Below are 15456 nucleotides of genomic sequence, written 5' to 3'. Positions count from 1 at the left end.
ACTGCTTTCGTCACCACGACCCGGCAGGCGCCATAAGAACTGACGCGGTGCTTACCGGGACCTGTAGTTTGTCATGGGCGGGGCTCTAAGGCCGCGGGTGACGCTGGGATTTGTGGTTCTCTTTGCCTTCAAGTCCAGGCCGGGGTCCGGAAGCGGTGATACCCCTTCTCTTTCCCAGTGGCCCTCAAACTTCCTTTCCCGGGTCCTTAAGCGTGCCCCGCGTAAGTCAACGGCCGACAGAGGCCAATCAGAGGGCCGCGCGAGGGGGCGGGGCCATAGTTTAAACTAATTGTGCGTTCACAACGCTGGCGCGAGCCCAGGACTAAGTGCGATTCGGGTGAGTAGCGAGGCAGAGCGCGAGCGCGCAGCCAGGTAACCGGCGTGGGCCGCGTTTGGCGTGCGGCCTGGGCACCTGCAGGGGTGCCAGGCCTAAAAAGGGTGCTGGAGAGGCCGCTGCGAGCGGAAGGCCTCCTCCGTAACCGAGTCCGAAAGGGCAGAATCTAGCGGGGTAAGGTTTCTGAGGAGAGGCGCCTGAGGGGGAGGAGCCGGGGGTGCCTTAAAGGGGAGGGTCTGTTTGGGGGCGTGTCTGTGGAATTAAGTCTGAAGGTGACGGGGGTCGGGGGTAGGGCAAGTTCCTTAAAGGCTTGTAAGCGAAGGGTCGGGTCTTGGAAAATCTTCGTCTTTTATCGGTAACAATAGCAGTAGTCAGCATTTTCTGAGCTACACCGTCCACAATGACCTGCCAAATGTTTATCTTTTTAATCTCCTAACCACTTGTTATACTTTAAAGATGGGGAGCCTGAGGTTTGTAATGTTTAGCTTGGCCTGGTTTACGTAGCCAGTGCGAGGTTGACTCTACTTGGGGTTTTGCGGGTTGGGCATAAATGGGGACGGGGAAGGTGCTGTGTGGGGGCGCGCGTTGTCTTGGACTGGTCAGTGTATTTTGAGCCTCACTTTTCATATATGTAAACAATGACCTTACCTGCCTTACCTACTTCCTGGGGGTGGTTGCCCTGGTCAAAACAGCTATGTCTTTTTCTTTTTTTTTTTTAATAATTGTTTTGTTTGTTTTTGTTTGTTTTTTTCATCCACGGACTCTCACAGATAACATGTTTCATACACGCACCTCGGAGAGTACAAATTTATGACTATAAGTGGAGTGACTGTGTGAAGATTGTGGGTGGGCGGGAGCCCACTGGGTTAATGCTGCCGCCTATGGGTACTCTCTTTTGCTTACCTCTGAGTTAGCGCTTGTCATCTGTTAGTTTTTTTTGTTTTGTTTTGTTTTGTTTTTTGAGACGGAGTCTCACCCTGTCGCCCAGGCTGGAGTGCAGTGGCACGATCTCGGCTCACTGCAAGATATGCCTCCCGGGTTCAAGCAGTTCCCTGCCTTAGCCTCCCAAGTAGCTGGGATTACAGGCGCCCGCCACCACGCCCGACCAATTTTTGTATTGTTAATAGAGACGGGATTCCACCGTCTTGGCCAGGCTGGTCTTGAACTCCCGACGTCGTTGTCCGCCCGCCTCGGCCTCCCAAAGTGCTTGAATTACAGGCGTGAGCCACCAGGCCCGGCCTGTCATCTCGTATTTTAAGAGTCTATGCGAGTTTGTCTGCCCTTCTAGATAATGAGAGACTTTTTCGTCACTGCATCCTAATGGCCAGGCAGGATTTGCGACATGTAATGGGAATAAATGTATGCTTTGGAATAATTTCTTGGGCTGAAAGGGCACAGGAACTTCGCTTTCCCGTTTTCATTTAGTGGCATTTGAACCTCAGTATTAAGCTGTCCTCTTTTCTGGAATGGCACTCCCTCTTGAAAACGTGATGATATTTTCTTGCTTTAATACATAGTTCCCTCTCTCTAGTATCTGTTGCCTGGTTCTATGTTTCCAAACTTCTGGGTTGTCTGGTCGTTAAAGCTTTAATGGCGAGGGAGTTGGGCCTCTCTTTACTGCTGTGAATACATGAGAATCTGGGGCGAACGTGAGGATCATGTAAGGTGCTTTCTGTCAGCACAGATGGGTGTATGTTTCTTCTCTCCCTCTTTCTGTGTGATATTTTCTTCTTTAGAGGAAGAACCACATACTTCTTTGTAAAAGCTTCCAAAATACTATTTTCTTAGCCTAAGTTCAAGCAAGGGATGACTAATTGTAATGTCTAAGCTTTTAGTTCAAAGCGAAAAGCTGTACATTCCAAAAGCTTAAAGGTCTTACCTGAAAGCTAATTAAGAAACATAGAATTATTTTTCACATGTGGAACATGGAAGTGGGAAGAATGCCTTGAAATAAGACTGAATTCTAGAACTGTTAGGATGAGGGCATAGCGCTGCTCGGGTAGCTGAACAGAGCTGATCAGCGGCTGTTTGGACAGCTGTGTTTAATTGATAAAACTATGATCAGAAGATATTAGGTTGGTGCAAAAGTAATTGCAGTTGTTGCTGTTGAAAGTAATGGCAAAAACTGCAGTTACTTGTGCATTAACCTAATATATGGTGTGGTCATTTAATTCAGCCTCTTACCCAGTGTACACTAAACATACAAAAGGTGTTGTCCAGACTCAAAGTGAGTACTTTCTAGAATGAGATCATTCCCAAAGTCAATCCATCTCTATGTTGAACAATTTTAATTAATAATTATTATTTTGTAGCTGGGCATGGTGGCTTGCCCTGTCATCCCAACTACTCTGGAGGCTGAGGCAGGAGGATTGCTTGAGCCTAGGAGTTCTTAGCTAGCCTGGGCAACATAGTGAGACCCCAACTCAATTAAAATATGTATATTGTTTTGTATTGTTAGTGATTATTTTGTTTTACCCATGTATGTCTGCTGTTGGCTTTTTCACCGTTCTTCCCTGCATTTTATTCCTTCCTTTTTTAATGCATAGATATATACATCCCCCAGATGTTTGCTTCAGTGGGAATCTGTTAGTGGTAAACACTGTCTGCATTTAAAAAATCTTTATTTCACTTTCAGTCTTTTTTTGAGACGGAGTCTTGCTCTGTCGCCCAGGCTGGAGTGCAGTGGCGCGATCTCAGCTCACTGCAAGCTCCGCCTCCCGGGTTCACCCCATTCTCCTGCCCAGCTCACTTTCAGTCCGGATTGGTAGTTTAGCTGGGTACTAGGCTTCCAATTATTGCCTCTTAGCACTTCGAAAGTGTTTTTTCAACCGGGCGCGGTGGCTCACGCCGGTAATCCCAGCATTTTGAGAGGCCAGGGGGGTGGATCACAAGGTCAGGAGATCGAGACCATCCTGGCTAACATGGTGAAACCCCGTCTCTACTAAAAATACAAAAAAATTAGCCGGGCGTGGTGGCGATCGCCTGTAGTCCCAGCTACTTGGGAGGCTGAGGCAGGAGAATGATGTGAACCTGGGAGGCGGAGCTTGCAGTGAGCTGAGATCACGCCACTGCACTCCAGCCTGGGCGACAGAGCGAGAATCCACCTCCAAAAAAAAATAAATAAATAAAAAACTGAAACTGTTTTTTCATTGAAATTCTGGCTTTTTGTTGTTACTCCTGAGAACTATGCTTACAGATTAACTTATTTAATTGTAGGTAACTGTCTTTCTTTCTGGTTGTTTTTAAGATCCTCTTTGCTATCATTTGTGTTCTGTACTTCCATTACATGGCGTGAATTTAATTTTCTTAAATCACTATATACTGGGGGCATATAGTAATTCCTTAATCTGAAATTTCATATATTTTCACTAATTGTGTAAAAATTCCCAATCATTACCTCTTTACCTCTCTCAGATCTCATGCTTAACTTATGTTGAATTTCCTCATTCTGTTGTCCACATCTTATGCCTTCTTTCATAATTTCCATTTCTATTTTTCTGTGTTAACTTGTGGATAATTTCCTTATATCTATCTTCTGGTTTACTAGTTAACTCTTCAGCTAGGTTTGATTTGTTTTTTGAATTCTTATTTTTATTAGCTAACTTTTTCATTTATTGGAAGTGCTCTTTGATTCATTTTCAAATCTGCTTGTTTTTCATGATCTTGTTTTTGTCTCATGTTTTCAATTTTGTGTCTGTAATAATTTTAAAGAAAGTTGAGTTTTGGCAGATGTCTACACCTGTAAACAGAAGCCATAATTGAGATACAGAGGATTTCTCTCACCCCCAAAAGATTTCTCATGCTTTTTTTTTTTTTTTTTTTTTTTGAGACGGATTCTCGCTCTGTCGCCCAGGCTGGAGTGCAGTGGCCGGATCTCAGCTCACTGCAAGCTCCGCCTCCCGGGTTTACGCCATTCTCCTGCCTCAGCCTCCCGAGTAGCTGGTACTACAGGCGCCCGCCACCTTGCCCGGCTAGTTTTTGTATTTTTTTTTTTTTTTTTTAGTAGAGACGGGGTTTCACCTTGTTCGCCAGGATGGTCTTGATCTCCTGACCTCGTGATCCACCCGTCTCGGCCTCCCAAAGTGCTGGGATTACAGGCTTGAGCCACCGCGCCCGGACTTTTTTTTTTTTTTTTTTTAAGATGGAGTTTTGTTCTTGTTCCCCAGGCTGGAGTGCAGTGGTGCAATCTCAGCTCCCTGCAACCTCTGCTTCCCAGGTTCAAGCGATTCTCCTGCCTCAGTCTCCTGAGTAGCTGGGATTGCAGGCATGTGCCATCATGCCCACCTAATTCTGTATTTTTAGTAGCTACGGGGTTTCACCATGTTGGTCATGCTGGTCTTGAACTCCCAACCTCAGGTAATCCGCCCTCCTCAGCCTCCCAAAGTGCTGGGATTACAGGCATGAGCCACTGCGCCTGTCTCTGATACTTCTTTACAGTCCATTTTTCCTTTCACTCTGATACCAGGAACCACTGATTGATTGTTTGTTTGTTTGTTTTTCACTACAGATTAATTTCTGCTTTCTAGAATTTTATTTTATTTTATTTTATTTTTTGAGATAGGATCTGTCTGGCTTTGTTGCTCAGGCTGGAGTGCAGTTGCAGGATCTTGGCTTACTGCAACCTCTGCCTCCTGGGCTCAAGCAATCCGCCCACCTCAGCCTACCAAGTAGCTGGGACTACAGGTGCACACCACCATACCCAGCAAATTTTTATATTTTTTGTAGAGACAGGGTTTTGCCATGTTGCCCAGGCTGGTCTCAAACTCCTGGGCTCGAGCAATCAACCCACCTCAGCCTCCCAGTGTGCTGGGATTACTGGCATGAACTACTTCACCCAGCCTGTTTTGAATTCCTAGGAGGTTTTTCCCTCCTATCTCACTAAGTGAGCAAGGCAAGCTTTTTTATTTCTCTCTGGACAGATTTTTTTTTCCTAGTTTATTATCTTAGTATAAATTTAAGAGTCTTGCCTCTGCACAGGGATCTCAGTGCCTTTTGTGGACTCAAGATCTGTCTTCTGAACCTATGAGGGTGTTATAAATTCCATACACTGCCAGGACAGCTATGTCATCAGCTCACTCAATCCTCCTCACTAATTCTTTGTTTTTGGTTCCTGGGGATTTTTCTTACTTTCTTGAGAGCTCAGTTTATCTATATGTCAGTTCAGATCCAATCAGCAAAACAGAAACCACACAATAGAGTGAAATCCATAAAGGAGATTGTTTTAAAGCCTTGGTGGAGGGCTGAAAAAGCAAAAAGGGAATATTAAAGTAACTTCGATATAATAACTGCATAAAGAAGTTTTCTCATCCAGGACTGAAAAACAGGGAGGAAGGCTGGGGTTACCAGAACCTAGAAGTCTAGAGGGATCTGGAGGAGCTGCACCCAGATTCTCTGGAGAGAGGGTGTTGCCTGGTGCTGCTGGTTTCTCAGGCCCTCATAGGAGGAACCTGGAGGAGCTGGCTTCTGTTGAGCCTTACTTAGCTGATGCTGGTGCCTTTGAGGGGCAGGAGGCTGGTTTTGGGAGGGTAGAAAGCAACTGGGAAGAACCAACTTCTGTTGTCAAGAAACATTAGGCTACAGGAAGGAGGAAGTCTCTTTTTTTTTTTTTTTTTTTTTTTTTTTTTTTGAGACAGAGTCTCGCTCTGCCGCCCAGGCTGGAGTGCAGTGGCGTGATCTTGGCTCACTGCAAGCTCCGCCTCCCGGGTTCACGCCATTCTCCTGCCTCAGCCTCCCGAGTAGCTGGGACTACAGGCGCCCGCCACCTCGCCCGGCTAGTTTTTTTGTATTTTTTAGTAGAGACGGGGTTTCACTGTGTCAGCCAGGATGGTCTCGATCTCCTGACCTCGTGATCCGCCCGTCTCGGCCTCCCAAAGTGCTGGGATTACAGGCTTGAGCCACCGCGCCCGGCCAGGAAGGAGGAAGTCTCTTGTAGCCTTCTCTTGTCTTCTGTTTTCCCTTTATCACTCCCTGTTGACAGGGAGCCCGCTGGCAAATGCGAAATGGAGTTTAGTGGAGTCCAGGCCCCAGCATCACAAAGCGGAGCATAACGGTAGATTTGGAGCTGAGAGACAATACCTTAATAGCTGGCACAGTCTAAAAGGATGTTTATTATATTTTTCTGAGCACTTCCAGGCATATTTAATAGGAAGGTGTTCAGGTTATCTGGTCTGTTTTTTGTATTGTTTATTATTTTTATTTTATTTATTTGTTTATTTTGAGATGGAGTCTCACTCTTGTCACCCAGGCTGGAGTGCAGTGGTACAGTCTTGGCTCATTACAACCTCTGCCTCCCGGGCTTAAGCGATTCTCCTGCCTCAGCCTCCCGAGTAGCTGGGATTAAAGGCACGTGCCACCACAACTGGCTAATTTTTGTATTTTTAGTTGAGACAGGGTTTGACCATGTTGCCCACGCTGGTCTTGAACTCCTGACCTCAGGTGATCCACCCACCTCGGCCTCCCAAAGTGCTGGGATTACCGGCGTGAGCCCCTGCACCCAGCCTGCTTGTTATTTTGAGACAGGGTCTTGCTCTGTCACTGGCTGGAGTGCAGTGGCGTCATCATAGCTCACTGCAGCCTCAATCTCCTGGACTCAAGCTATCCTCCCACCTCAGCCTCCTGAGTAGCTGGAACTACAGGTGCACGCCACTGTGCCTGGCAACTCTTTATTTTTAGTAGAGACGAGGTCTCGCTATGTTGCCCAGGCTGGTCTCAAACTCTTGAGCTCAAGCAGTTCTCTCAAAGTGCTGGGATTACAAGCATGAACCACCACACCCAGCCTGATCTGTTCTATCAACAGTTAGTAATAGCAATAGGTGACTTTTTTTTTTTCCAGTATATGCTGTGAACTAGGCACTGTTCAAAGTACTTTACAGAAACTACTTCTTTTTATTTTTTTTGAGATGGACCCTCGCTCTATTGCCCAGACTGGAGTACAGTGGTGCAATCTCTGCTCACTGCAACTTCTGCCTCCCAGGTTCGAGTGATTCTCCTGCCTCAGCCTCCTGAGTAGCTGGGATTACAGGCGCACACCACTACTGCCTGGTTAATTTTGGGGGATTTTTTTGTGTTTTGAGACGGAGTTTCACTCCTGGTGCCCAGGCTGGAGTGCAATGGCGCAGTCTCGGCTCACCGCAACCTCTGTCTCCCAGGTTCAAGTGATTCTTCTGCCTCATCCTCCTGAGTAGCTGTGATTACAGGCATGTGCCACCAAGCCCAGCTATTTTTTTTTTTTTTTTTTTTGTATTTTTAGTAGAGATGGTGGTTCTTCATGTTGGTCAGGCTGGTCTCGAACTCCCAACCTCAGGTGATCCGCCCGCCTTGGCCTCCCAAAGTGCTGGGATTACAGGCATGAGCCACTGCGTCTGGCCCAATTTTTGTATTTTTAGTAGAGACAGGGTTTCACCATGTTGGCCAGTCTGGTCTTGAACTCCTGACCTCAAGTGATCCACCTGCCTCAGCCTCCCAAAGTGCTGGGGTTACAGGTGTGAGCCACTGTGTCTGGCCAAAGGCAGCCTTTTTATAGCAGTTTGAACTTCTGTACCAGTCTCTACTATTCTATGATTGTTGATTTGGTTTTCTTATTCTAAATATAGGACTTTATACTTAATTCTGTTACATTATTTCTTATTTTTTGGTAACATCAGACCTATTGAGATCTTCTTGCCTGGTTAAATCTAAAAACATTGTATTGTCTATGATTCACAGTTTAATTCCAAAGCTTGACAAGCAGGCCTTCTAGGTTTTCATTCTAAGTCTTTGGTAAAAAGGCTAAACCTGATAGGTTTGAGAAGCAAATTCCATGTCACAGCACTATACATTTTACTCCAGTTAATAGAGGTTTTAGGGGAATGGTTTTGACTATTCCTCTGGAAAATTGGGGGAGAAGCTGTCTGGAAGGCCAGTATCTTGGGTCTCATTGAGGGGAGGAGAGAACCAAGGTAAAGGGTTGACCATTAGATAATCAGTTGCCCTAATAAGGGGCCATTTGGCAAAAGTAAAAATGATGTATCTGATGGCTGTAGAAGGGAGAGAAGGCATTATTGCATAGCATGATCCTGGGTTGAGGCCTCTTTTGGCAGCTGTGTCGCCTGCTCTTTCTGTCCTATTGAAGGGCCAGTTTCTTTGAAGTCTGCACAGGAAATGCCAGTGATTCAGCCTTGCAGATTTCTTCTGCTTTATTGCAGCTGAGAACTGGTTTATCTGGTGAGAAGGAGAGACTGCATGTATTTCAGGCATGTTTATTTGATACTTGAGTGCCTTCCTGTGACTGGCCAGAGACACTTGTTTTGCATGTTGTCAAATTTTTGGTACCCGGTGGCAAGGTGGATGCAATGTGACCTCAACACTTGGTCCTCTGAGGTCACATTGTATCCACCTTACCACTGGGTACCAACGTGTGGGCAGCAACTGCATTCAGCCCTGTAAGTGGGCATTTGTTCAGTGCCTGTACTTCTGTGATGGCCTCAATGAGAAGTGAGGTAATTGCCTGCTTTTCTAGATTTCCTGTGGTGAGACAATGTGAGTTTTGGAGAAACCTCTTATTCCCTAAGAATTTCCTGCTATACACCTCATGAGCTGCAGCAAAGTGGACTCTGTCTGATTGCTGACCTCCAAATGCCCAGTTTTCTTAGGTAGTGAGCAGATACCTAATGTAATGAGTGCCTATTATATCTGTCACAGATCTGAGTATATAAAAAAGTATATAATACAGGATTTCCCTCCTTACTAAATTTTTTTAGTTTGAAAATTTTCAAACCTATAGATATTTTGCAAAATAATATAACAAATACTTATATACTTTTCATTTAGCTTCCCTATTAACATTTTGCCAAATTTGCTCTCTATTTATCCTTTTCTGAATCTTTTTGACTGTTAGATGTAAATATCATATTATTTAATCCTTATTTCAACATTTCATAAGAAAAAAAGTATTTCATAAGAAAAAAAAGTATTTCATAAGAAAAAGGTATCTTCCTGTATAACTACAGTACTGTTAACACTCAGGAAACTTAACATTGATTCAGTGCATCCAATGTATAGTACTTGTTCAGATTTCTTGTATTTTCCCAATGATGTTTTTTATTGAGTTTTTTAAAATTCAAGATTCACTGAAGGATCACGTGTGTATTTATGCACTTAGTTGTAATGACTGTGATGTCTTTAGTCTGCTTTAACTTTGAACAGTTCTTTTTTAATCTGAATGCCTTTTTATCTTTCATAGCATTTGTTTGATTGTTTCTTCTGGATTAGATTCAGGTTAGGCGTTTTTGGTAGAAGAACTATATAGTTTAATACAATAGTTTGATTGATGAGGCTGACACTAAAATACATAGAAGCAGTATCTGATTTTGTAAGACAGTATATAAGTTAGCACTTATTTGTGCTATCTAATCTATAAACTCTGTAGGAATTTACAGAAGAAGGAATTCAGTAGGACTTGGAATAACTAGGAATGAAATACTTTGGCAGAAAGATGGGGTTTGGAAGATGGACAGAATTGGAGGCAGTTGGGATATGGTTAGATAAGTTGTGATTTGGGCTTTCCATCCTACTATTAAGGTTGTGTATCATGAAAAGTGACTTTGAGGGTTCTGTATCTTCCATGGTGTTTGTACTGCTAGAAGCCTAATAGTATAGAGCTCTTGCTTTGGCATCAGACAGGTCTAGAGACTGTGCCCAGCATTTTGCCAGTTACCTAACCTTGGAGAAGTTTCCTCATTTGCAAGATAAAGTATTAATAACTATTTAAAAGGTTACTGTGGCCAGGCGCGGTGGCTCAAGCCTGTAATCCCAGCACTTTGGGAGGCTGAGACGGGCGGATCACGAGGTCAGGAGATCGAGACCATCCTGGCTAACACGGTGAAACCCCGTCTCTACTAAAAAATACAAAAAAACTAGCTGGGCGAGGTGGTGGGCGCCTGTAGTCCCAGCTACTCGGGAGGCTGAGGCTGGAGAATGGCGTAAACCTGGGAGACGGAGCTTGCAGTGAGCTGAGATCTGGCCACTGCACTGCAGCCTGGGCAACAGAGCGAGACTCCGTCTCAAAAAAAAGGTTACTGTGATGCTCACAATGAGATACCACATAAATATTTGAATTAAAATATTTGAATGCCTTTACGGGAGTGCAATGTTTCCTAGATCTGCCGTGTGCCCCGCTGGATCATTTTGTTTTGTTTTGTTTTGTTTTGTTTTGTTTTGTTTTGTTTTGTTTGGATACAGGGTTTCGCTCCTTTGCCCAGGCTGGAATCCAGTGGTGCAGTCTCAGCTCACTGCAACCTCCCAAGTAGGTAGAACCCAGGCACAATCCACCACACCCGGCTAAATTTTTGTGTTTTTGTAGAGACAGAGATTTTCTGTGTCGCCCAGGCTGGTCCCGAACTCCTGAGCTCAAGTGAGCCGCCCACCTTAGCCTCCCAAAGTGCTGGGATTACCGCTGTCAGCCACTGCACCTTGCCTGGATCATTTGTTTCTGTTAGTTGCCTGACCCCTGACGACGTTTGAATTTCCCACTCCTGGATAATTGAAGGCAGGGAAATGAGAAAAGGCTTGGCTCACGCAGAGAGAAGTGGGAAGATTGGCTTGATCAATTCAGAGTGTATTCTGTAGAATAGTGGGAAATAAGGTTGAATAAATGACTTGAGGCCATATAATGGAGGATTTGGAAAGTTAAGCCAAAGAATTTAGATAAGATGCTTTAGGGAGAAGAAAACTGTGGAAGATTTTTTAGCAGGAGGAGAGACACTTGAAAATGAGAGTGGTGTGGGGCCTCCTGAGGAAGCAGCTTTCTGACTTAGAGACTGAAATCCTAAGAGGGCAGGGCCTTCACAGTGCTGACCAAGTGTGGGTGTGGCTTGGCAGTCTTGCCACGGAAGGCCAGAATTTCTGCCCCAGTGACTCTTCCTGCTCTGCCACTGACTCACCCCATTGACCTGGCCTGCATGGCTTCCCTTCTGCTTGCTGTCCGATCCACAGAATACTGGGGTTGCCCAGGATACCGTGAGGCTGAGCTGACCAAGAGTGGGTGGGTTAGGGGAATGAATAATCATTCCTGTCCCTTTGCCCCTTCCCTAGGTGGAAACAAAGCCAGACTGCCGGGGATCACCCTGTTCTAGTGTGTGGAGGCTTCTACCAGGAGGTAAGTCAAAATGGTTCCTGCCCTCTACTTTTTCATAGGTCAGATTTGTCCTGAGCAGGAGCTCTACTATTTACTTTTTCCCTGACTCAGGTTCTTCAAAATGACTGTCTTTGAATTATTTGAAGCAAATAGGTTACTGTAGGAGGAGAGCAGAGAGGTTTAATAAAGATATTTTTCTAACTGTGGTAGGGTGGTGACCAGAGGTTTTCTCTGGACCTTGCTCTGAGGTAGATTGCCCAGAACTCTTGTGAGCCAGACACTAAACATTGGCCATTGAGGCCACTACAGAGAAGTCCTGTTCTTTAAGCCATTATTTCTCCACTACTGGGTTTCAGAACCATTCTTGGTGTGCTTTAGTGTCCCAAGTTATTTATGTCCCTTTTGATCAGGGGAATGAAGGAAGTGAGAAGCAGGGGAGGAGGAGCTGTATGCATAAGTATGTATGGGTGCATTATGCTGGGAGTTCGGGTGTCTGGGTTTCTCGTCCTGACTGTTGCTAACCAGATGTGTGACCAGGGACAAATTGCATAACGTCAATGGACTGAACTTTTCTCATATGTATAAAGGGACAGTTTGGATTATATGATCTTGAAGATTTCTTCCAGGGCCGAAATTTATCATTATATAATGTGTAATTATAAAGTAATGTAATAACTGAACAAATGTGACAGATATTGTACATGTCTTGCCCCCTTGATTGTAATTATGGGGCAATTACAATGTTTATAAGTTTGACCCCTTCAAAGTAATTGTGTTCTCAGCCTTTAGATTTCCTTTGGTGATGGTGTCATTGCCTCAGATTACCTCTGAGCCAATCTTTGAGTATGCTCAGAGGTAGCAAATCTTTACTCTTAGCTTGGTGGATTCAGTTTTTAGAAACAGCCAGAAGATGCCGTGAGCCAAAAAGTCATGCAAGGCCATACCTTTTTTGGTGAAGAATGAGGTGTGACTATAAAACAGTAACACCAAATTTTTCTGTTTGTCTCACATGGAGTAGACTTTAAAAGCAGCTCCCAAAGAAGTGTTTTGTTAGAATAAGTAAATAACTTCCTAAGGAGAGTATTTTGATTGCAGTTTTCATTTGATTTAATAAGATTAGAAATGTCTGCTGGAAAACAAGTCACTTTCCTTTATAGTGACTGTGCCTATGCTTGCTTATACATTGGGGTGACTAGATAGTGGAGAAAACTGGCCTTTCTTTTTTTGTTTTTGTAGACAGGGTCTCTGTCACCCAGGCTGGAGTGCAATGGCAGGATCTCGGCTCACTGCAACCTCTACCTCTCGGGTTCAAGCGGTTCTCCTGCCTCAGCCTCCCTAGTAGCTGTGATTACAGGCATGTGCCACCATGCCCAGCTAATTTTTTGTATTTTTAGTAGAGACAGGGTTTCACCATGTTGGCCAGGCTGGTCTTAAACTCCTGACCTCAAGTGATCCACCTGCCTTGGCCTCCCAAAGTGCTAGGATTACAGGCGTGAGCCACCGCGCCCTGCCAAAAACTGGTCTTTCTCCTGGTACTTTTCCCAAATCACAAGTGTGTTGAGGGCTGAAAAGAGTTGAAACATGTTGCTCTATAGGAAACTGCAGCTGAGGAGCCGTTGCAGTCCCATCTCCAGAAGACCCACAGAAAGAGTTGGAAGAGTTCTTCAGGCTATGGCAGCCACTGCCCACCAGCACACCCAAATCAATCAAGATGAGTCCCAGGTGGTGAGGCTGAAGCAGATGGTTTGGTAGCTCCAGTCTGTTTTAGGGAGAAATGATGTATTAAATCACTACCTTGATTTGTTTTTTGTTGTTAGCCGTTGTGGGTTTGAAAAAAGGTAGGCAGGAAGATGGTGAAGGGGTCAAGCATAGGGGCTGTTACCTTGAATATATGCAAATTAAGCTGATTATATTATAGTGCCCTGTAATCTGTTCCTGGAAATGGTGGTCTTGAAAACTGATCAGTAAAATGAGGTATTAGACAGCCTGTTCAAAAGATTCTGTCACTACGTTTACTGTATAATCATTTGCAGTTCTCTTTCTTTCTTTAAACATTGTTTTCCTCATTTTTATATTGGAAAAGTTAAGAGATGCTAAAAGTTCTAGATCTGAAAATTGGATAAGCCTAAGGAGGTCTGAGGTAGGGAAATGTCTATTCTAAGCTGTTTGACTACTGGACTTGGGGTAGGAGTGGAATTTCCTTTTTACTTCCTAAATTATAGTTACTTTACTCTCTACTTAGAGTCACAGCTGGATGATCAAACATTAAGTAGCTATTTAATGAGAAGCAGGCACTGGAAGATTGCTCCTGAAAAACAATCACAGGACATGTTAGTCCTGAGAGAAGTCATTCCTTGGTAGGACTTATTGTTTGAAGGAGGTGGGGGTGAATTTCATCAAAATGGACAGTGTAAATATTGTGATGCAGACAATTGTGAGACTTTGTTTCCTGCTGTTACTAATTTCAAGCCTTTCTTTAAAGGGATTCTCCTCATGATTGGTACAGTGGGATTCATTTAGAGAAAGAGCCTTGTGTACCAGAATTAGAAGTTAATGCCCAAGAGCAGAGCCAATTGCTGGAGGACAAAGTGGCCTAATCAGTTGCTTTTCAATACTTAGATCCTACAGGTGACCCCAAAGATAAAATAGGCTACTTTGTAGCCCAGATCTTCCAGCCTAGTGCCTAGCAAGCTCACTAAGGAGAGGAGGTGACCTGTAGAATCCATACCTCTTAATCTTCCTATTTCTCTTCTTTTCCCTCAGTGCCCTTTAGTTTTAATTAGGATTGTGTAAACGTAGTCATCTTGCCAGTCCTCATAAAGTGGCAAGCCCTTGACATTTTCTGCTAGTCACTCATGCTACATATATAACTTGCAATTAGAGGGACTAGCTTCTTTGACAATTTGCCATCCATGGCTGTACCACTGAAAGAATTCAGATTAGGGCCAATTGGCTGTCATTTACTCAGGCAGCATATTTAGTACCTACTGTGTGCAAGCAGTGTGCAAGAGTAGAAATTATTTTATTTTATTTTTTTTTTTTTGAGACGGAGTCTCGTTCTGTCGCCCAGGCTGGAGTGCAGTGGCGCAGTAGCTGGGACTACAGGCGCCCGCCACCTCGCCCGGCTAGTTTTTTTTTTTTTTTTTTTTTGGTATTTTTTAGTAGAGACGGGGTTTCACCGTGTTAGCCAGGATGGTCTCGATCTCCTGACCTCGTGATCCGCCCGTCTCAGCCTCCCAAAGTGCTGGGATTACAGGCTTGAGCCACCGCGCCTGGCCTTAGAAATGATTTTAAAATGGTTTCTGCCCTCCAGGAGTTTAGTAAAATGAAACAAGTATTACAGCTAGCATCCACCCAGGGAGGACTGTAATTAAGTTTGCAGAGGAACAAGCAATATGGGAGCATGTAGAGGAAAGAACAATTGTTCCTGATTGTGGGAGCGATAAGGAGAGTTTCTGAAGGGAGAAGGCATTTTAGCTAGGTTGTAAAGGAATAACAGGAGTTCAGTAGGTTTAGGAGACAGGGCATTTGATGGAGGTCACACCATGGGCAAAGGCACAGAGCTTGGAAAATGCCTGGCGTTTCCACATGGGGAAAATGTGCCTGAGATAGAGGATATTTTAGGGAATGAGGGGAAGATGAGGCTGGGGAGGAAATTTTGAGGGTTGGATCTTAGAGAACCTTAAGTGTCATGCTAAGAGATTTGGATTTTATTCTTCATGGAATTAGCTATTAAGTGTTTTTGATTTACAGACTAACATGACCCAATCTATGTTATTTAAGTCTTGTCTGTTCTTCAGTGTAAAGTCTTAGAGGTTAGGTTGAGAGAAAGTGGTGGTCCTGGTTCTTATAATACAGTATAAAGTTTGTCAGGCATCTCCTGTTTGGGATCTTGATTCCTCAGTTATATTTACTAAAACAACTCCAAAAGCAAGAAGGCAGGAAGTGGTCAGAGCTGTGTCCCTTTAAACTGAGCTCACTACCCACCAAAGATGATTTTCTTAGGCAT

General features: G+C 44.3%; 2 protein-coding genes across 19 annotated transcripts in view; one reads left to right on the top strand and one right to left on the bottom strand.

Annotated features, from left to right (window-relative positions):
• Window positions 1-108, bottom strand: part of LRTOMT (leucine rich transmembrane and O-methyltransferase domain containing) — a 29702-nt gene extending 29594 nt beyond the window's left edge. The window contains exon 1 of the mRNA XM_077961228.1: window positions 56-108. The gene's annotated coding sequence lies outside the window, so the exon portion shown is untranslated. The remainder of the gene's footprint in view (window positions 1-55) is intronic.
• A 16-nt stretch (window positions 109-124) lies between these two features.
• The window catches only part of NUMA1 (nuclear mitotic apparatus protein 1), an 80841-nt gene continuing 65509 nt past the window's right edge, over window positions 125-15456 (top strand). For 3 of the 18 annotated variants that reach the window (XM_077963617.1, XM_015115078.3, XM_077963625.1), the window contains exons 1-2: window positions 276-372; window positions 11405-11468. The gene's annotated coding sequence lies outside the window, so the exon portion shown is untranslated. Of the gene's footprint in view, window positions 509-587; window positions 690-10552; window positions 10617-11404; window positions 11469-13042; window positions 13170-15456 lie in introns of those variants that run through there. The other 15 variants (XM_077963619.1, XM_077963602.1, XM_077963616.1 and 12 more) reach the window with 10 other exon arrangements.

Source organism: Macaca mulatta, chromosome 14 (assembly GCF_049350105.2).
Source record: "Macaca mulatta isolate MMU2019108-1 chromosome 14, T2T-MMU8v2.0, whole genome shotgun sequence".
Lineage (NCBI taxonomy): Eukaryota > Metazoa > Chordata > Mammalia > Primates > Cercopithecidae > Macaca > Macaca mulatta.
This window is presented reverse-complemented; position numbering and strand designations above follow the sequence as displayed.